This window comes from Phocoena phocoena, chromosome 16, assembly GCF_963924675.1.
Source record: "Phocoena phocoena chromosome 16, mPhoPho1.1, whole genome shotgun sequence".
NCBI lineage: Eukaryota > Metazoa > Chordata > Mammalia > Artiodactyla > Phocoenidae > Phocoena > Phocoena phocoena.
Genome location: NC_089234.1, coordinates 30,867,655 through 30,891,778, shown reverse-complemented (window position 1 = coordinate 30,891,778; position 24,124 = coordinate 30,867,655).

Genomic DNA, 24,124 nt, shown 5'->3' with positions numbered 1-24,124 from the left:
ATCCCAGCTTCTTACTTACTACTGTGTGGTCTTGGACAAATTTCTTTACTTCTCTGTTCCTCAGTTTCTTTCACTGTTAAATAGGAATAATAAAACTTCTGTCTCATAGGGTTATTATGAAAATTGTAGGCTTTCTAAAGGGTTTAGAACAGTAGTTGGCCCTGGTAACCATTCAAGAAATATTAATTAAACAATAATGATAGCTAAATGTTGTTTATATTTATTAATATATTAATAATGTTGTGAACTATTATTAATATAATATATATTATATTATACATTATGTAATGTATGCCATATTATTAATATAATATATTGCAATTAACTGTTATTATTCATAAGTATATCTAATTATACTTGTAAATATATTATTGATCAGTCTATCGCAGAAAAAGAGCCTGGAAGGAAATATACATAAATATGTGGAATTAAGATTATGAATTACTTTTCTTCTTTTAATTTTTCTAATGAAAAAATATATATTAATTTTATCATGAGAAATAAGTAATATTTTTTAAAAGAGAGCTCATTCTATCTGCAAATGCATAAGACTTCTGTTTGAACTGTAGACCACCTTGGCCCAGGGTTTCTCACGGCCTAGTTTAAGAACCACTGCTGCTCCGACACTCCTCACTCAGGCTTGCCCCAGGTAGTACGAGGCCATAAAGGGCTAGCCGTCCCAGCAGGCCCAGATTCCCATGTGAGTTGCTTGGTAACTGGGTAAGAAATCTGAGCGTGCTGTCCTAGGCAGCCTGTGGACTGACAGTAGGGTTGGGGTGCAGGTCCTCTGAGAGCTGTGAGCAGGCTATTGCCTCCCGGAGCTTTCTCTGGAGGGAGAGTCTTCTTCCTCTGAGACTGGCACTCCTCAGCCTCCCCCCACCAGCAGCTGGACTTGGGTCCTCAGAGCAGGGCTCAGGTCAAGTAGCTTGGGACCATTAGCTTTGTGGGTACATGATCTCCTCCTCACCTGGCACTTTCTACCTTTTGATGTCTTTGAAGTGTGCGCCATGACTGGCCTGATCAAAAGCTCCATTTCTGTTTAGACTTTCTGCAAGTCCTTTGCATCCCTGTTCTTCTGTGATTTCCATTGGCTTAAGGCCACTTCCCTTTCCAAGTCTGGCCAACCTTCTGGCAGAAGTCCCTCTACAATCAGCAATCTAATCTTATCATATAACATTATATATTATATAGAAATAATACATATTATTTTAAATCATATACATATACCTTTTTTCACATTCCTAGTTTTTCATTCTAAGAAATTCTCAGCCACTAGAAAACTCTACATACATTCACTGAAATTTCCTCCTGATTGTGTAATATCCCTCCTCAAATTGTTCAAGTGCCCGACCGAGTAGCTGAGCAGAAAAGGGCCCCAGTTCTGCTGCCTCTAGGGCTCAGCAGGGCCTCCACAGGCTTTTTGACGTGGACACTTCCCCTTGGGGCCCTGCCCTCTCCTCAGCTGCAAAGTCAGCCTCCAGCAGCTGCCTCTCCACTGTACTTGACCTCAGCTTGCTCAACTACCTACATCTCCTTCCTGGCTCTTGAAACAGTTCACTCTTCTCTGCTGCTCACTTGCTGTCCTCCTACCTGTTTCCTTGCCCCGCTGGACCCCCTCCCACTCCCTTCCTCACCAGGCAGGAAAGAGCACTCTGCCTCACCTGTTCCTTTTTCCTTCATTCCATTGACTCTGTCCATGCAGACTTCCCCCTCTCTCCCCCCACATTCTCACGATTTCTTTTCTAGTTTGTTGTTGCTGTTATTGTTGTTTTACTTTTTAACTTAAAACCAGTACATACTTAGCAGGAGATAGTAGGTAAGCCCTAGTTAAGTTAAGGTTCTGGGGTTCTTCATCTTCCTGGATATTGACTATTGTCTGGGACTGGCTTAAAGACCCAAGAAAAGGATTTGAAAAATCCACTCCATCTCCTTAAGTGTTCCATGTTCACTAGAAAAATATTTTCTTAAGGGCGAAAATGAGAATTGTGAACGTGGTGCTGACTAAGATCCTTTGAAGTCCATGGAGCAATGCATTATTCCTCCTGTGTTAAATTTACCTGAATAGATTAAAATTCAGGAAACTATAGGCAAAATAATAATAATGAATACTCATTGCAGAAAAACTAAAACATAACAAAGTCAAAAGGCAAAAATAATAACGGGCTGCAACTCCATCAACCAGCAACAGCCTTCAAGGCAGTGCTTTCAGGCTTTCCTGGTGCCTACATAGAACACAGACCGACAATCCCTCATCTATAATTCCAGAAAGTAAAAACCTCAGGAAACAGGAAGCTGTGTTTTGGTTTTTCTTTTGTTTTCTAAGTCTGCAGCAAATTTCTTTGGTTGTACAACCTGATCCTAACTGATGTGATGCTACTTATAGTCTTTAGTTATCCCACTTAGTGTGAATAGTCATGGTTCACTGCAGAAATTTTAATGGGTTTGGCTGTGAATCGCTGCTGCCTCAGACACACTGAATGTGTTCCGTAAGTAGGCACCTTTGTAAAATCTGAAATTTTCTGAATGACAAAACACCCCAGGGGTCAGAATTTTGACCTGAATACTTAAAAGAAGTGATGATAGTAATAATCATCATGCTGTATGACATTTCCATGCTCCAGGTACTGCTAAGCACTTTGCATGTATTAATTAATTAAATTCTTATAACACCCCCATAAGGGGGGTACTGTTATCTTCATCTCTATGTTACACGTGAGAAAAGGGATTATATTGTACCTACTGTTTTATCGCTTGCTTTCTGCACGTAATAATATGTCTTGAACATTTTTCACTTCAGCGAATATTAGTCTGCAGCCTTATCTTTAGTGACTGCATTGTGTCCCGTTGTGTGACTGTGCTGTCACTTAGCCAGTCTTCTGGTGTTGGACATTTAGGTTGTTTTCACACTCTTTCTCTTGGATTCATTTCTCTGTGAGATGCTTCAGTAGAGACCAGCTAGTTGTTCCTCTCAAACCTTTGACTTTGAGGAAAGCACATGTCTGTACTCATTGGCTCTTCGAAAGGAAGCCCTTCCTGCCTCTTGACCAACTCCTCTTATATTTTTTATTTTTTGTTATTCTAACAGAAATGTGCTCACATCTCTGTATGCCCCTGTCTGATTTCCTGGTGTTTGGAAAATCCATTCTGCCATTATTGGGGCAGGATCTGAAATGGTGTGTCTCTCACTTCACGAAACACGGCCTCTTCTGTTTCCTGCCCTTAACTCCTGGCAATTCCACTTGACCTATTTCCCTCTTCCTGTGACTTTGTTTCAGAAGGTCAACATGTCATCTACATGAGGTCTGAATCCTATTGCCTAACGCTAAATATTTAGTCAAATGAGTCATTTTCCAGTGTCTTTTAATCTTACTTCTTTTCCCAGAGCTGGTACTGAAATCTTCTCATGCACTTGGGTTTATTTCCTGGGGCAAATCACCCCAAAGTGAGGAGCTTAAAACAACACAAATTTATTCTCACAGTTCAGGAGGCCAGAAGTACGAAATTAAGCTGTGGGCAGGCTCTGAAACCTAGGTTTTGGCAGAGCTATGCTCCCCCTGAAGGGCTGGGGGAGAATCCTCCCTTTACCATCTCCTGGTGGTTCCAGGAGTTGCGTGTTGGCTGCATAACCCAAATACACGTCTCCGTCTTCACATGGAGTTTCTGTCCCCGTGTCTCTTTTCCATGTCTCCTGTGAGGGCACTTGAGATTGGATTTAGGGCTCACTGGATAATCCAGGATGATCGCATCTTGACATTCCATCTGCAAAGACCCTTTTCCCAAATTATGTCACATTCACAGGTTCCAGGGGTCAAGACGTGGGCATATCTTTTGGGGGGCACCATTGGATCCACTACAGCACCACTCTTCCCAAATCTAGGGATTAATTTTTTCCCTCCACACTTCACACTTCACACAGGTGAGATCTCTTGCTCTCCCAGTTCCCATCCAGGGTAGCCCATCGCCCTCGGAGATCTTTCATTCATGTGGAGCTCATGGGGGTTGAAAAATGGTTCCTTTCTTCTGCTGATCCACAAAAGAATCCCAAACCCATCCTTTCACATTCATTAAATATAGTTTCTTTAACAAATTAAGTGTTGTTACTTATGCTAAAACTATGGACACTTTTTCTTTACCCTAAGGCCCAGAGGTTACATCCCAAGGAGGAGGAAATTATTTCCTGAGTGCCTACAATATATCAAGTGCTGTTATATTACCTTGTTTCACTCTCATAACAACCCTGAGTCTTACAGTCCATTTTCTCTGCTTTAGAGAACAGAAAACTGAGGCTTAGAAAGGTTAAGGAACTTGTTAGAAATCACATAGTAACTAGCAGGACTCAGCTCTTTCAAACCAAATAGCCCTTCGATCTCTCTACACCAAACTGCCTTTCGGATTTTTATGGGTATGTGCAGCACGGAGACAGTAAGTGACTCAGAGGTCACTAATGACGGCAGCAAGACCAGAAGCTGGGTCTCATCTGCCGGTTCACTGTCCTTTCCATCACACCACACTGTCCACTCAGAATAGAGGGTGTCATTTGAGCTGACAGAAGGACACGCACCCTGACTGAGCTCAGAAAGTGCCTGAACTTTGGTGTCGGAGCCTGAGTCTATTCTGTCTTCACTGCTTGGTGACAGGTGCTCCTGGACCAGTCATTGGGCACCTTTGAAGCTCAACTTCCTCTTCTGTAAAATGGCATGATAATGAGACCCACCTCTCTGCACTGTTGCAAGGATTAGATGCATGCTAAAGCACAGGGTGCGGAGGTGCTCCTCAAGTGGTAGCTATGACAACTCTGTATATTGCAATCCAATGTCTCTTTAAAATTAAAGTTTTTTTTAATTACAAAAGAAAAAGTAATTCATGTTTATAGTAAAGAGTAAAGTAACACCTCGCCACTCCCCAAATATCCCAGTCCTTGTCCCTAGAGGTAGCTATTTTTAACAGTATCGTTGGTATGCTTCCACAAATCTTCTCTTCATTTGGAAGTATATATTCATTCATTGCAGAAATAGGTTCATACAAGTTCACAGCTTACTTTTTACTAAGTCATTGTCCCAGATGTGTTCTCCAGGAAGCAGACTCTGAGACAGACTTTAGTGTGCAGAATGCTTACTAGGAAGCACTCTTGGAAGTAACATCTGTGGAAGGGAAGGAAGGCAGGAACAAGAGTGGACAGAAGAAGTCAAGATATTGGACAGCTTCAGCCAACCTCACTGGAGCTCCAGAGTTAACTAGACCATCAGAATTGTCCCATGCCATGTTGGTCCCAAAGGCCTGGGCTTCAGCACCCCCTCCCTTACCCCCACTATCAGTGGGCCAGCCTGGGTAGGCACACCCTTGGGCAAGGCAGCTCTTTGCAGTTGAAGCCATCTGTGAGGGGGATGACAGCTGAAGCTGTTGCTGACAGCACTCCCTGCAGCTGGACAAGTCCTTCTGAAGGGGTACCTATCAGCACATTCTGGTGTCCACTTCAGTAACATTGAGATGACTTAGCAAGACAGAGCCTGCAGCTGCCCACAATGCCACAGGAAAACTCTGATGAAATAAGGGTATACAACTGCCCTGGCCTATTAGTCTAAGAACTGGAAGACCCACATCCTGTAGACCCAGCGACTTTAGCTACATGGGGCTGTGTTAGCATGAAATTAGTTTTATGTGAGTGTTTACTGTCTGAGGATAGTCACCTCACCTTGTCTTCCCCTTTTGACAGCAGAACTTTTGGTTCCTCTTTGGCTGGGAATATGGTGAAGGGCTGGGGGAGGGGATGCTATTAAGTCTCAAGACACACTTCTCTGACAGTGAAAAAGAAAGTGGCTGAGGACTCCCATCCTATAAAAGACAGGCACAAAGGGTCATTCATGTACATGACAGTGGGCCCCTTCTATCGACTTTCCCTTTCCATGTCCTTTTAGTACTTATCTTTGTTCAGCACTTGCTGAATCAAGTCCCAAGGTGAGAATCTGGAGCCACTGCCACATTGTCTGAGAAGATAGATGCCCAGGCTCTGCCCACAGATGGGCTGCTACGTAACTCATCATACCCAAATGGTGGTCCCACACCTTCCCCTCCCTCCCCTCCGCCTTCCTCTCTCAAATTTAGGCATCCACTCACCCATAGAAAGGTAAAGATTGGGAGAGGGTAGACCAGGCTCCATCCTGGGGACGGAGACCTGCTTGAAAGCAAGAATTAGGCTTTAATTAATATTACTGATGGGAATATACCATTTCAAACCATTTTGAAAAACAGTTTGGAGGTTTCTTATAAAGTTAAACACCACAAGAGCCAGCCATTCCAGTCCTAGATAAATGAAAACCCATATTCACATTGTGATTTGTACATGAATGTTTACAGCAGTTTTATTCATAATAGCTCAAGCTGGAGACAACCCGAATGTCCATCAGATGAATAACTGTGGAATACTAATCACCAGTAAAAAGGAATAAACTATTGATACACACGAAACATGAGTGAACCACAGAAACATGCTGAATGCAAGAAGTCAGACATAGGGGTGTATATTGTATGATTCCATTTACGTGAAACTCTAAGAAATCAGTTTAATCTGTACTGTCAGAAAGCAGATCCATCGTCGCCTGGGGCTAAAGATAGAGGTAAATTGACTATAAAAGGACAGAAGGGAAATCTTTTATATCTAAATTATGGTGGTGATTACATGGGAATATAAATTTGTCAAAATTCATTGAACTGTATACTTTAAATAAATGGATTTCATTGTATGCAAATTATTCCTCAAAAAGTTGATTTAAAAACAAATTATGTAGGCAAGTATATTAAAGAAAAATATAAAAACTAAATGAAACCAAACTATTGGATAAATAATAGAAAAGCTATTAATATAAATCATTCTATTTATAAAGAAGTATAATCCCAAGATCATCTCAAAAGGCACTAGGAAAGTATTTAATAAAAGTTAAAACTCACATTCCAGAAACAAAAGAAAAATGAGTAGAAACTAGTAATAGAAATTCCTTGACTTGATAAAGATTATCCATCAGGAACTAAGATGTAATGGTGAAGCAAGTATTTCAATTACAAGTGCCATTGTATTAGAGGATCATTCTAAAGGATGATCCTCCAAAGAGGATCACTGAGACTCAACAAAGGAGGTACATACCTCCTAGGAAACGTTCAGGAAGAATGGGAAAGCATATTTGGTTAACATAATGATGCGGGTATGATAATGGTAAACATTGGGTAGTGGCCAAAGATACTAGATATTTGCAATACAAGAACACTTATATAGATCAAAGAACTGCCCCACAATACACACAACTTTCTAATGTCTTACTACTCTGTATAAACACAAGGCATGTTCTGCAAGGACATAACATATAATGAAAAATTTCCAGGAATAAAACTACGACATAATTCGATGGAGTATTGTACTTTGCTTTTTCCAAATTTTACCGAGTTGTTGACTATTTAGAAAAATCTTGTCACCTGTGGCACCACTGTAGATATTTGAATATGACACATCTGTATTAGTCTAAATGTAGAGTTGTCACATTCCCAGTGATAATGTTCATAGATAGAGGCATCTGCAACTTTGTTATGACTGTTGGTGAATTTGTGTGCCAAACATTTACATATTGAAATAATACTATCTTATCATAAAATACTTTTTCTTTATTTCTCCTTACATTATGGCATAATACTGATGTTTAGAAATCATGAGATTAAGTAGTTTATATTACTTATGGATTTCATTTCAGATTAGTCAAGATGCTGTTACATAATTTTTATTATAAGTACGATGGAATTGGGAACCATAGTTCTAGTGCAACAAGCAAAGTAACTGAAGGAAAATATAGGAAAAGAAAAACAGAAGCTGTTTGTCAGAGATGTAATTGTATTCTTAGAAAACTTAAGAGAGTCAACTAAAATCTATTAGAATTGGTAAGAGAAATTACTATGGTAGCTTTTATCCTATGACTGTAAAAGGTCTGATTGACTGTGATATAATAAGTATGCAATGGTTTTGTTTTTCTTGATAAATATCACCTATTCTTTGCAAGCCCCACTCCCCACCCTAACCCGACACTAGCAGGGAAAGGGTGGAGGGTGGTGATGAAGACTAAGCATTGCCCATGAATGTCTCTTCTGCTACACACAATGATTTCACACCCAGTGGTGGTTATTTCCTACAGAGGTGCAGAGAGGAGCTGGTGAGTGGGGGAGAGCGAGGCTTAAGTTCTCCCTCTCCCCCTCTCCCCTCCCTGTTCCTTAAACCAAAGCTCTCAGCAAAAGAGGACTAGCCCACAATATCGGATGGCCTGCAGGGAGGGCTTTGCCCCTGGTCCTAGTTATTCTCTGTTGAATCCTTTCCCATTCTTGTTAAAGAAAAGGAGGGGGAGAGAAAGGAAAGGAGGAAAATTTTTAAAACAAAGTAGAAGAAGAATTTTTTTTTTTTGCGGTACGCGGGCCTCTCACTGTTGTGGCCTCTCCCGTTGTGAAGCACAGGCTCCGGAAGCGCAGGCTCAGCAGCCATGGCTCACGGGCCCAGCTGCTCTGCGGCATGTGGGATCTTCCCGGACCAGGGCACGAACCCATGTCCCCTGCCTCAGCAGGCAGACTCTCAACCACTGTGCCACCAGGGAAGCCCAAGAAGGACAGTAAAACAAAGAAGAAAAAGGAGTATATATGCTTAGAAAAAAGGATATTATACCAAATGTTAAAGTACTTGGCTCACTTGAAAGGTGGAAGAGGTTGGGGGGCATCACAGATGACTTTCACTTTATACAATTCTATATTCTAAAAATTTTACAATATGATCCAGAAACTCTACTCTTAGGTATCTTCCCAAGACAAATGAAAACATATGTCCACACAAAAAAAAATCCACAAATGTTCATAGCAGCATTATTTATAATAGCCAAGAAGAAAGTCAGACAGAGAAAAACATATATGATATAGCTTATATGTGGAATCTAAAAAAAATGGTGCAAATGAACCTATTTACAAAACAGAAATATAGTCATAGATACAGAAAACAAACTTATGGTTACCAAGGGGGAAACGGGAGTGGGGGAGGATAGATTGGGATTGACATATACGCACTACTATATATAAAATAGATAACTAATAAGAACCTACTATATAGCACAGGGAACTCTGCTCAGTACTCTATAATGACCTATGTGGGAATAGAACCTAAAAAAGAGTGGATATTTGTATATGTATGACTGATTCACCTTGCTGCACAGCAGAAACTAGCACAACACTGTAAATCAACTATACTCCAATAAAAACTTTTAAAAATAGCCAAAAAGTAGAAATAAACCAAATGCCCATCAACTGATGAGTGAATAAATGTGTTATATCCCATATGGTGGAATACTATTAGTCAATAAAAATAAACGAAATATTGATATGTGCTTCAATACAGATGATCTTTGAAAACATTATGCTAAATGAAAGAAGTCAGTCACATATTATATGATTCCATTTATATGAATAGTTCAGAATATGAAAGAAAGTAGATTAGTAGTTGCCTCGGTTGGGGGAAATGGAGAGCAGGGTGGGAAGTGACAGCTAAGGGATATGAAGTTTCTTTTGGGGATAATGAAAATGTTCTAGAACTGATTGTGGTGATGGATGTACGCATCTGTGAATATACTAAAAACCATTAAACAGGTCAACTATATGATATCCGAATTATATCTCAATAAATTTTTAATAAAAACTTTACAAAAAACATGTACTATTTTATAATAATAAAAAATTAGTGATTTTAACTATTAAATGTACATATCATCATATAGATTTGTTATATATTAAATATTCACCCTCAAAATATCCAAAATATTATAATAGGACTCTGCCTTGAGTCCCCTGGATAATTGCTTTCATAAATGGGTAGGTTATCTAACAAAAGCAGGAGGGAATACAGTATATTGCGTGAGCCAAAAGGTGCCTTCAGTTTTTTAAGTAAAAATAAAAGACACATTTTTCATTTTCACCAAGAACTTTATTGAACAATGTGTTCACCCTTTTGTTCCACTACCTTCTGCCATGTTTCGGGCAACTTCATAATTCCATCTTCCCAAAACTTTTTATCTTTTTGAGCAAAGAACTAACTATTCCAGGTGTCTTTTACAGCATTGGGAATTGACAATTTTTCCATTAAGAGAATTTGTAAAGACCGAAATAAATGGAAATCCGAAGGTGCACTGTCTGGTGAATACGGCGGATAGATCAGAACTCCCCAGCCAAGCTGTAACAGTTTTTGCCTGGTCATCAAAGAAACATGCGTTCTTGTGCTATCCTGATGGAAGATTATGCGTTTTCTGTTGACTAATTCTGGACGCGTTTTGTCGAGTGCCGTTTTCAGTTGGTCTACTTGGGAGCAGTACTTGTTGGAATTAACCGTTTGGTTTTCCGGAAGGAGCTCATAATAGAGGACTCCCTTCCAATCCCACCATGTACACAACATCACCTTCTTTGGATGAAGACCGGCCTTTGGTGTGGTTGGCGGTGGTTCATTTCTCTTGTCCCACGATCTCTTCTGTTCCACATTGTTGTACAGTATCCACTTTTCATTGCCCGTCACAATTTGTTTTAAAAACGGAACGTTTTCATTACGTTTCAGTAGAGAATCGAATGCAGACATATTGTCAAGGAGTTTTTAATTTTCGCTTAACTTACGTGGAACCCAAACATCAAAGCAATTCACATAACCATGCTGTGCAAATGATTTTCAACGCTTGATTTGGATATTTTGAGTATGTCGGCTATCTTCTGCGTGGTATAACATTGATTGTTCTCAATTATTGTTTCTATTTGATCGCTATCAACTTCAACTGATCTACCCAACCATGGAGCATTGTCCAGCGAGAAATCGCCAACGCAGAACTTCGCAAACCACTTTTGACACGTTCGATCAGTCACAGCACCTTCCCCATACACTGCACAAATCTTTTTATGCATTTCAGTTGCACTTTTACCTTTCTTGAAATAATAAAGCATAATATGTTGAAAATGTTGCTTTTTTTCTTCCATCTTCAATATTAAAATGGCTACACAAAAATTCACCAATTTTGAGAAGTCTTATTTTAAATGCACGCTGATATGACAGCTGTCACATACAATCTAACAAAATTGTTTCGAATGAAGTTAAAGACAACTAAGTGCTACTAGAGCCATCTTACGGAAAAAAATGAACAAATCTTTTGGCCCACCCAATAGTACTGACAAAAAGAAAAGAAAAAGAAAATCAACATACAGCAGTGAACAAAAAGGAGAATCCAGAAATAGACTTAGCTAAATATAAAGCCATTACTGGATATAATATTGTAAGCTTTTTAAAACTCTGGGGTGAGGACACTATCTTTAATGAATGGTGCTGGAATAATTAATAATTTGGGGAGGAAATTAAATCAGATCTATACCTTAAAACATACTGTAAAAAGGTACTCCAGATCAACTGAAATGTTAAATATAAAAATCATATTAAACAAAACAAAAAAGAAATGAGAATGGAGTATTCATTAGATCTGTGGAGGATTGGTAACTTTCTCAACTCTAAATGCAATAAAAAGGTAACACTGAAGCCAGGTATTCAAATACATAATTTTTTTTCATTTTTAAACCTTGACAATTAAACAAAATTAAGATTAAAAGGCCATTAGATTTATTGATACACTTACATAAGTAAAAAATATTTATTACAAATATGGAAAAGGAGTAATAGAAAGGTCTCACTCTAGCTATTTAAAAAAAGAAAAAAGAAACCAGTTGGTAAATAGATAAAGGAAATGAAGAGATAATTTGCATTAGGGGAATTAATAGTAAATAGACATACAGAACGAGATTCATAATTGCTAGTAATCAAAGAAATGCAAATTAAAGCAACTGCATTCTGAATGCTGGCGCTACTGTACCAACCTATGTGGTTGACTTGGATTCTGGACCCTTGCTTCAGCAAATAGACCTTCTTTCCCCTTCTCTCATTTTTGCAGAGCTAAATTCGTGCTCAAATACAATAACCTCATGGTCTACACAAGGTTAAAATTATCTCCCGTCGTTTCCTCTTTTCCCCCACCTTTGCGCCCCATATTCTTTTCTGGAAAAAAAAAGTTATTGAACATGTGCAAAAACACACTGACTCTAATTCTCCTCCCCCACCTCCTCCTCCTCTCCTTTCCCTTTCCCTTCCCCTTCTCATTCTTTTTCTCTTTCTATTTAAGTATAAAGTTATTAACCCACAAAGCATACATAGTGAACTTTTTTAACCTATGAGCTACCATATGTCTCATGATCCCTTCAGACCTGCTTTGTCAGGGCTATTAGGTGGCTCCCAACCCTTGTCTTGCAAAAAAAACAAAAATGGCATTCATTGTTTTGTTTTTTTAATCATACTGTTAACCAAAAAGCAAAAATAATTTAATTATAATATTTGATGCTAGCACTCTGGTACAATTGCATACTACTAATGGAAGCAGAAAATGATCCAAAGCCATAAAATTATGCATTATTTTATTCTGTGAACATGTGTGTATGTGTGAAGATATTCATTATAGTAACATTTATAATGGCAAAAAAAAATGGTACTTTTCAAATATACAGCAACAGGGTAAGAGTTACACTGTGAGCCTGTCCCCTTTCAAAGACTGATTGGAATAAGGACAGACACCTGACACAATCTATTAATGAGCCAGTGAGATATCATCTGTGTGACGTGGTTAAAAAAAATAATAAACTGAGCCTATTAGAGTCTCTCTCTTTTAAATTAAGCAACACCTATTGCCCATTGAGTGTAGGTATTAGAGGTGGACTATCATCTAGACCAGTGGTTCTCTAACTTTAACGTGCCTGAGAATCACCGGAAGGGCTTGTTAAGATTGAGGAGCTTCTGATTGGCTAGGTCTGGAGTGCGGCCCAAGAATTTTCATTTCTAACAAGCTCCAAGCAGTTCTGATACTGTTGGATCAAGGACCACACTTCTGAGGACCATTGATGAAGACACTGCCAAGGTGCAACTATTTCTGGACCACGGGCAAACATATGTGCTGAAGGGAGAAGGATGGAGAAGACCAAAAAGGGAAGCAGAGATCAGCCGTGGTTCCTGACTACTTTCCAGTTCCCATGAGCCCAGCTGTACTTGAGTTCCTCATTTTAGATTCTACTGGATTTTCTGTAATCCTTATACTAAAATCCCCTTCATTTGGCTGGAGTGAGTCTCCTTGCAATGTAAAAAGCTTGCCTAGAACACAGCTGAAAGAATATTGTGTCCTCCAATAGAGACAATGTGCATTAACCCCAACTCCATTCCAACCCACACCCTGGGTTACCAAGGTAACAGGTTGGCATGTATCTTTCCACATCTTTTTCTAAGCTCCATATACACATATATGCAAGGATTTTACTATTTGTTTTACAAAAATAAAATTGTTCTGAGTTAGAATTCAGATTCTGCTCCTATAATAGACCAACATACCTGTGGCTTAAACAAGATGGAAGTTTACTGCTCTATGGCATAACAGTCCCAAGGTGGGTGGTCCAAAACTGGCAAGGCGGTTCTGTTCTCTGAGGTCATCTTGGAATCCAAGCTTCTTCCATCTTGCGGCTTCACCATACTTGGGAGTTGCTTCACCCACATTTTCCAGGATGGTTCACACCATGTCTGTATTCCATACAATAGGAAGGGGAAAGGTGGGGGCAGAGGGTATTCCTTTCCTTTAAGGACAGATTCTCAAAAACGCAAGGATTGGGCTTCCCTGGTGGCGCAGTGGTTGAGAGTCCGCCTGCTGATGCAGGGGATACGGGTTCGTGTCCCGGTACGGGAAGATCCCACATGCCGCGGAGCGGCTGGGCCCTTGAGCCATGGCCGCTGAGCCTGCGCGTCCGGAGCCTGTGCTCCGCAGCAGGAGAGACCACAACAGTGAGAGGCCCGCGTACCGCAAAAAAAACCAAACAAACAAACAAAAAGAGATGCAAGGATCGCTTTTAATCATTTCCCTTTGGCCATAATTTAAAACCATGCACACAACTAACTGCAAAGTAGGCTTAGAAATAGAGTCTTTAGCTGGTCAGACATGTGCCTGGTTAAAATGTAGATATTGTTACCAAAGGAAAAGGAAGGGGGAGAATGGATCTTGGGGAACATTTAGCAGTCCCTGCCACACACAATATAGACAGCGCTCTGCAACTTGTTTATTTCATAATGTCCCTCCAAGTCAATAAATATAGAGCCAACTTGCTTTAATAGCTGCCAATTTAATATCTCATTGTACAGTTATAAGGTACCATGTTCAACTACTCCTATATTGGTGGGCCTTCAAGTTAAGTCCATTTTTTGTACCCAGAAAGTTTCTTTAATAAACATGATTGTTCATAGATTCTTGCTTCCAACAGCTTTTGTTTCTGTAGGATGAATTGCCCAAAATTAGTCAATGGATATGTGAGATTTTAATCTTTATATGTATTGCCAAATCATTCCCCTGAAAGGCTGAATGCTAAGTCATACATTCACCAGCAATTAATGAGAGTCTTCATTCCCTCATGTTATCGTTAATGATCTTATTTTTTGCCCATGTTACTTAAATTTGAATTTCTCTGAGTACAAGTGAGGTTGAGGGTATTGTCCTATCTTTACTGATGATTTTCATTTCCTCTTCTGTGTATTGCTGGTTTATATCTGTATGTGTTACGATCCCAGCAGGAAACAGAATTCATCCCAAATGATTCAAATGAAGGGGTTGTAATGAAGGCACTACTTACAGATCTGGGGGCAGGACTAAGGGAGTAAATAAAAGACGAAGAGCTGGTGAGGCACCCAGAAATGAAACAGCAGGAAGCTGTTGCATCTTCCCAAAGCTGAAAGGATAATACAGAGAACTAGTGTTACCCAGTAAGCCCAGTGAGTACTGAACCATGGAGAAAAAGCTGTCCTGTAGGAACTGCTGAGGTGGAAGCACGTCACTTCTGCCAGAAACATATCACCAGAAAAGGGAAACATCCCAACTTTTCTCTCCTTCAGCCCTTAAATCTCCTGCTGGTTCTGCCCATTGGCAGAGGGTGGAGAACAGATCTGAGTTCCAAACAGAAAAACCAGCATAGTGTCCTTTACCCCTTTTTCTACTGGGTGTGTATCTTCTCCCTATCAATTGATGACCACTTGTCAAACACTAGGGATCTTAATCCTTTGTCTATAATGCGTGTGCAAATGATTTCCCCAGCGCATCGCCATCTACTGACTCTTGTCTACAGTTTATTTTTTCATATAAACCATTCTCATGGTTTTGGTTTCTATTTTGTTTAAGACAACCCCCACCATCACCTGTAAGGTTTGATAAATCGTCTCCTACATTATCTTCAAAAGTTCTCTTTTTCTCACTTTTGCATCTTTAGTCCCTTTGAATTTATTTTTGTATAGAGCGTGAAGTAGAGATTCTAGCTTTGTTTTCTTCCAGATTAAGAGCCAATTATGCCAGCCATAATCACGCTTTCTCCACTGATATAAAATAACAACTTTGTCTTATAAGCTTGGAATATATACTTGAGCCTGCTGTACCACTCCACTGGTCTGAGTGGGTGGTGTGCTGGGGAGTAAGGAATAAAAGCATTTAAGAACATATAAAGAAGAATCAAGGATTGTGAAGTAAGAGAATGGCTAAGAAATTCATGAAAAAAAACTTTTGAGTAGACTTGACATACTAGATGCTAAAATTTTCTATAACGCTGTTCTTTTCAAAAGAGTGTGGTATTGATCCTCCCTGTTGTTTGTTTGGCCTGAGGCAACCCAGCACTGGAGCCTGCCTGGGCTCTTTGGTGGGGCTGGTGGCAGACTCTGGGAGGGCTCGCACCGGGGAGTATTTCCCAGGGCTTCTGCTGCCAGTGCCCTTGTCCCCATGGTGGGCCACAGCCACCCCTACCTCTGCAGGAGACCCTCCAACACTAGCAGGGCTTGCCGTGCCCTTCTCCTCACTGAGAACTGTGCCCATCCTTTCTGACCAGGATGCTCATCCTCTCGCTGCTGCGCACTCAGCCACGCCACCCAGCTGACTGCTGCTCATCCTTCACGCTGTGGCTGAAATTTCAGATCCTGCAGGGGGCGGTTTCTGGACCCACAGGCTCTGGTGCCCCTGCTCGCACTTTTGTGAAGCACTGAACACTTCTATCACTCACCCTTGGGAAAGCGGACTGCCGTGTCCTGAGGCAACCTTGCTGAGAGGTCCATGCAGCAAAGGACTGAGGCCTGCCAAAAACCACATGAGTGAGCTTAAAAGAAGATTCCCACCTCACTCCTGGTCAGGCATTCAGATGAGACCACAGCCTCAGCCAACAGCTTGACGCAGCCTCGTGAGAGACTTTGAGCCAGAGTTGCCTAGGAGCTGGTGAGCCTGGAAGCTTATTTAGGAGTAGAAGAGGAAATGAAACTGAAAAGACACAGTAAGATTCCTTTTTTTCTTGGAAGCAAGGCACAATATGAATATGAATAATTGTCACGCTGTCCAATTAACTGCCTCAAGTACAAATAGAAAAAAAAATACACACTTGGTTATTTGGAAGAAATTGAAGAAAAAGCGAAGAATGGGATGGTAGTTTCAACAATAAAGCCCTATGTAAAAAAAAAAACAACAAAAAAAAGAGTGTGGTATTTTCCCAGATGAATACATTAAAACAATTTGAAAACTTACAGTTATATTCTACTACTCTAATATAGCAGCTATTTTTAGTTCCTTACCTTATGTTCCACACTTCATCTGTGTAACCCAAAGGTCAACCTCCTGATTATCTCAAATTTATTTGCTTTCTGGAGACAATTTTCTTCTTCTTTTTTTTTTTCTGTCCCTCCCTAACTCCCTTTTGCACTGATGTCTCATGGTTGTTCCTAGAACATTTTCTTGGGCCATTTTTCTCCTGAAGTCTCCACCTCCCACCCTTTTCCCTGTCTTTCTCTGATCTCAGTCTTCACCTCCACCAGCTTCTCCCCACTCCTCCCCTTCCCCCTTCACCTGCCCCAGGAAATTAAAAATTCGTATTTCTTTATTTTGAAGAGCAGTAATGTATTATCTCACTCTAACCCAGGCCACCCCTAAGTTCTAGATGGCTACAACCATGAGGGTCTATTAAAGTATTTGGCAAAGGAAAGATAGCCCACATTCTGAGGATTTCCATCTTCAGTTTTTAAAGGAACAACTTTTTCTCCCTGCTCTTTACGCATGCTTCTCACAGAGCTGTAATCACAGTTTATGTGCATACAAATTTGTGTTCTACTTTCATTTGATGTTATTTCATCAAATGTATATACATACAAATTTGTGTTCTACTTTCATTTGATGTTATTTCATCAAATGTATATACATACAAATTTGTGTTCTACTTTCATTTGATGTTATTTCATCAAATGTATATACATACAAATTTGTGTTCTACTTTTTCATCTGATGTTGTTTCATAAGTAGTTTTCTCATCATGAGCCTTATCTTTAACAACTGTATATTTCCATCATGCAGAGATGACATAATTAACACTCATTTCTCTAGTGTTGAACACTGAAGACATTTCCACTTTTTTGCTAGGTAAAATTTGTTATAAAACATATTAAAACAATTAAAGTTCTTTTCCTATCAAATTGTTTTCTGAAAGTAAACCCCTGGGAATATGTGAGAAGTGGAAAGAGGAGTTTACATCTTTATCACCCTCAATATATGTTGTTAAATTTTACACAATACAAGCCTACCAATTTACAATGTCACCAGTAATGAAAATTTCTCCATAGCCTCAGTTATGTTGGATTTTGTTTTCAAAAAATTGTTCCAACTTTATTGATGCAAATTATACTTAGTTATTATTTCTATATTCATGTCCATGATTACCGGCACTGTTGAAAACTTTACCACTTATTTAAAATTTGTATTTTCTCTTCCGTATATTGTCTGTGTCCTCGTCCAGTTGTAATTGACTTTTTTTTTTTGCGTCTTTTTAAAAAAATTTGTTTATTATTTTATTTTATTTTTGGCTGCATCAAGTCTTCAATGCTGCATGCGGGCTTTCTGTAGTTGAGGCAAGCAGGGTCTACTCTTCCTTGTGGTGCACGGGCTTCTCATTGCAGTGGCTTCTCTTGTTGCAGAGCATGGGCTCTAGGTACGCAGGCTTCAGTAGTTGTGGCACATGGGCTCAGTAGTCGTAGCTCGCGGGCTCTAGAGTGCAGGCTCAGTAGCTGTGGTGCACAGGCTTAGTTGCTCCGTGGCATGTGGGATCTTCCCAGACCAGGGCTTGAACCCGTGTCCCCTGCATTGGCAGGCGGATTCTCAACCACTGCGCCACTAGGGAAGCCCCTGTAATTGACTTCTTGATGCTCTTATTCACATACTTCATAGAGGACAGATGTTAATACTGTATAACAGCTATAACTATTTCCTCCAAACTCTTCTTTTCCTTCTTTATAGATTTTGTCTGTAGATATTCTTAACTTTCACTATGTCCTAATATTTCAACTTTTTCCGTATTATTTATTTATGTTAGAAGGTAGAAAAATATAGTTAAGAGTGTATGAATTCAAATTCTACCATTCCTATTCTTGCTCTGTCACTCTGAGTGACTGAACAGATTAGTTAGTCCCTCAAGGTCCTCTTCCCATCTGCAATGACCTGATATCACTGGCAATGGCACTGAACTCACAGAGCCTTATGAGGATCAAATGAGATAAGGCAAAAAATGTATCTGGTGCATAGCAATTGATAAAAGTAGTTCATCGCTGTTGTTATTATTGTCATTCTCTTGTTCCTTCAATAACTAGGAAAATGGTTGTTTTACCATAGTTGTGATAAATGACCAACTCACTTTTATTTTTAATCTCAATAATTCATATGTAGCCTATTTTGATGTATTGGGTTGGCCAAAAAGTTCATTCTGGTTTTTCCATAACATCTTATGGAAATATACATACCCAATATATATAATGGGTGAGTATGAAGCAAGAGAGAGAGCTATAATCCAAGCACCAGGCCACATCCATCAGGGATTCTAATGGGGGCAGTCACAAAGGGAATGGGGGACATTCCCATGGGAGAAGAGAGCTTATATGTTAAGCTAGAGAGATTAGTTAATAAATAGGTTGTCCAAATTAACACCTGCCAATAAACAGGAGCCAAAATGGCAGGTGAGGAGCCACAGATGGTAACGCACCTATAAACCTAAATGCACAATGGCTCAGCATCTGAGGGACAAAATGAGGAAGTGCAGCATCAACAGGAGGAAGCTGACACCTATAGGCACAGTGAAACGGGCCAGCATTTAGCCGGTATGCACCACAGTGGCCATACAGCGACACACTGAAACACGTTCGTTCTGCCAGAATGCATACTTCTGGAAGGGGATCAGCTCAGTGAAGGAGGAAAATTACAACCATCATCAGGAAGGCAGCAGGCCCTCAGCTCGGCTGCTACAGACTGCATGAGCCTTTCAGCTATATCGGGAAAATTAAAAATGAGTTAATTTTTAGTTAGGAAAATTAAAAATGAGTACTCACACCCGGAGCCCTTTTCCCCAGCAGCAGGCCAGGTTGCACTGCCTCCTGGACTCACCTGAACAGCACTCAGAGCCCACTGCCACCTGCACTATCTCAGCAGCCGCTTGGCCAGCTCTAATTAAAGTATTGCCAGCATTTTCCCACTCTATCATATTGTGCACTTGAAATATCCATTGTGACAGCCTCCAGCCACACTGAGATTCATGTCAAGGCATCCAAATTATCTACTTACGTGCAAACTACTATTTTTATTAGCATTCCAATTAAACATCTGGAGGGATCTGTCTCTAACTCTATTTTGCCCATAAGCCCCATTATTCGTACTGCTCAGTTTTGCAGAAAACAAGGCTTTTCAGGAATGCACAATTATTGGGCCCCAGTGTGCGTGGCCTCATATCCCCTTGGTCATACCTTCGACCCCAGATTTCAGCCTACCTCTTGTGGTCATGGCTTAGCCCAAGCATGCACTGCCCATCTCCCCATGACCCCCACAGGGCTCCTCTGATGTGTTGATGTGGGATGCCTGAATGAGCACACTTGGCACTCACGTGCAACCCAGAGGAGCAAAGCCATTACAACCCTTTAGGGCAACCTCTGCCAATGCTGGATGGGAGTTGATGGATGAAGACTTACAAACACTTCTCCCTTGCTGGTCAGTTTGAGGCATATTCTGTACCGCCCCTCAGAAATTTCTGTTGGGATTAAAACCCAGTTGCCAAGAGCAGTGACCAATGCAACTGGCTTGGCTTTCCCTCCTTTCCCAGCCAGTCTCACTAGTCCCTCACTCTTGCTCTCTGGAATCACCTTCCACAATAAACCACTTACACACATGTCCTTGTCTTAGGCTTTTCTTTCTAGGGGAACTAAGACAGCACATGCTGCATTCAAGTCAAAACACCTTGCTTACAGTTAGTCAGTAATCGCTGCCCAGTCCTTTCAGGGGCCCTTGTCATCCCTTCCTCAGGAGCCCCCTGGACCTTTCCATGATGTTCCACCTAAAGGAGTAATGTCGGGCAGAGCAGGGGGCTGCCAGCACTCCACTCCAGCGCCGAAACAGCATCTGTTCTGACTGATCAGTACATCTGCCAAACCACTGTTGAATATTTTAGAATCACCCTGCCAGTGAGATGTGGGTATAGATGAATTCCAGTCAAGTCCCTATGCTCCTTTTTTGTTTCTTTGTTTTGTTTTGTTTATAGCTTAATTTTGTTTTTTATTTTTTAATTTTATTTTTTACTTTATTTTTATTTTTTTGGCCACGTTGGGTCTTTGTTGCTGCGTGTGGGCTTTCTCTAGTGGTGGCGAGCAGAAGCTACTCTTTGTTGTGGTGCGTGGGCTTCTCATTGTGGTGGCTTCTCTTTGTTGTGGAGCATGGGCTCTAGGCACACAGGCTTCGGTAGTTGTGGCACTGAAGTTAGGGACAGTGTCAGTGCCTGACACTGCACTCTAGAGTGCAGGCTCAGTAGTTGTGGCTTAGTTGTTCCATGGCATGTGGGATCTTCCCAGACCAGGGCTTGAACCCGTGTCCCCTGCACTAGCAGGCGGATTCTTAACCAGTGCACCACCAGGGAAATCCCATCCCTATGTTCCTTTTGACTGTGGCACACTCCAATGTAGTGGGGACTACTTATAAAGGCAAGGTTAGAACACTAGGTAATTTGGACTACATGTCCACTAAGGATGACCAGGAACATTTGGGTAAAATATTAAATGTAATAAGAAGTCTAGCAAGAAAGTAAAAAATTATGAAGCCAATAACTGAGAGAAGATGGAAATCCAGAGAAGAAGAAAGGGTCATATTTCCCTTGGAGGAAACTGTCAATTAAGAAAGTAGCATCTTATAGAAAGATAAATGCCGTATGATCTCACTTATATGTGGAATCTGAAACAAAAACAAAAAAACAAGCTCATAGATACAGAGAACAGATTGGTGATTGCCAGAGGTGGGGATGGGGTGAAGGAGTTAAGAGGTAAAAGCTTCCAGTTATAAAATAAATAAGTCATGGGGACATAATATGTAGTATTATAGTAGACTATAGTTAATAATACTCTATTACATATTTGAAAGTTGCTAAGAGAGTAGATCTTAAAAGTTCTCATCACAAGAAAAAAATTGTAACTATGCATGGTGACAGATGTCAACTAGCCTTATTGTGGTGATCACTTTGCAATACATACAAATATTGAATCATTAAGTTGTACACCTGAAACTAATATAATTTGTATGTCATTTATACCTTAACTTTTAAAAAAAAAGTCTTAAAAGATAAAACAAAAAAAGGAGGTGTCTTAAGAGGCTGAAAAATGAAGCTGTGCTTTTGGACAGTCTTGGAATGTGGAGGATGAAAATTAGAGTCAAATGCATGCAACATACTGGGGCATCCCAGTTACTCCCTCCCTCCCTTGTGATGGGGTTGGGACCCCAAAACGTTACTGAGGAATAAGAACTAAAAAGGTATATAACAGACCTTGAAGGAGCAGAAACCCAGCTTTGAATCATTTCAGTCACTGAAATTGGATTAGGGCAATTCTGGACTGGCAGTGCCCCTAGCCCTGCCTCTCTGGAGGAAAATAACATTATCTTAAGCCTCAAAATATTTCTATATAATTTCAGGTACAATATCCAGTATTTAATTATAAAATAACCAGACACCCGACAAGACAACATGAACAAAAACTAAAATAAAAAGCAGACACAGGAAGGAGATTGGTTCAAGATGGCAGAGTAGAAGGACATGTGCTCACTCCCTCTTGTGAGAACACCGGAGTCAAAACTAACTGCTGAACAATCATTGACAGGAAGACACTGGAACTCACCAAAAAAGATACCCCACATCCAAAGACAAAGGAGAAGCCACAGTGAGATGGTAGGAGGGGCACAATCACAGTAAAATCAAATCCCATAACTGCTGGGTGGCTGACTCACAAACAGGAGAACACTTATACCACAGAAGTCCACCCACTGGAGTGAAGGTTCTGAGCCCCACGTCAGGCTTCCCAACCTGGGGGTCCGGCAACAGGAGGAGGAATTCCTAGAGAATCAGACTTTGAAGCCTAGTGGGATTTGACTGCAGGACTTCGACAGGACTGGGGAAAAAGAGACTCCAGTCTTGAGGGCACACACAAAGTAGTGTGCGCATCGGGACCCAGGAGAAAGAGCAGTGACCCCATAGGAAACTGAATCAGACCTACCTGCTGGTGTTGGAGGGTCTCCTGCAGAGGCAGGGTGTGGCTGTGGCTCACCGCAAGGACAAGGACACTGGCAGCAAAAGTTCTGGGAAGTACTCCTTGGCATGAGCCCTTCCAGAGTCCGCCATTAGCCCCACCAAAGACCCCGGGTAAGCTCCAGTGTTGGGTCACCTCAGGCCAAACAATCAACAAGGAGGGAACCCAGCCCCACGCATCAGCAGACAAGCGGATTAAAGTTTTACAGAGCTCTGCCCACCAGAGCAACACCCAGCTCTACCTACCACCAGTTCCTCCCATCAGGAAACTGGCACAAGCCTCTTAGATAGTGTCATCCACCAGAGGGCAGACAGCAGAAGCAAGAAGAACTAGAGTCCTGCAGCCTGGGGAACAAAAACCACACTCATAGGAAGATAGACGAGATGAAAATGCAGAGGTCTATGTACCAGATGAAGGAACAAGATAAAACCCCAGAAAAACAACTAAATGAAGTGGAGATAGGCAACCTTCCAGAAAAAGAATTCAGAATAATGCTAGTGAAGATCTAGGACCTTGGAAAAGAATGGAGGCAAAGATCGAGAAGATGCAAGAAATATTTAACAAAGATCTAGAAGAATTAAAGAACAAACAAACAAAGATGAACAATACAATAACTGAAATGAAAAATACACAAGAAGGAATCAACAGCAGAATAACTGAGGCAGGAGAATGGATAAGTGACCTGGAAGACAGAATGGTGGAATTCACTACCATGGAACAGAATAAAAAAGAAAGAATGAAAAGAAATGAAGACAGCCTAAGAGACCACTGGGACAACATTAAATGCAACAAAAATAGCATTATAGGGGTCCCAGAAGGAGAAGAGAGAGAGAAAGGACCAGAGAAAATATTTGAAGAGATTATAGTTGAGAATTCCCTAACATGGGAAAGAAAATAGCCACCCAAGTCCAGGAAGCACAGAGAGTCCCAGGCAGGATAAACCCAAGGAGAAACATGCCAAGACACATAGTAATCAAATTGACAAACATTAAAGACAAAGAAAAATTACTGAAAGCAACAAGGGAAAAATGACAAATAACATACAAGGGAACTCCCGTAAGGTTAACAGCTGATTTCTCAGCAGAAACTCTACAAGCCAGAAGGGAGTGGCATGATATATTTAAAGTGATGAAAGGGAAGAAACTACAACCAAGATTACTCTACCCAGCAAGAATCTCATTCAGATTTGACAGAGAAATCGAAAGCTTTACAGACAAGCAAAAGCTAAGAGAATTCAGCACCACCAAACCAGCTCTACAACAAATGGTACAGGACCTTCTCTAAGTGGGAAACACAAGAGAAGAAAAGGTCCTACAAAAACAAACCCTAAAAATCTTATACGTTCTGGCATAATGTTATAAGTCATAATTCTAGTTATTATTTTAAAATGTATATCTCAGA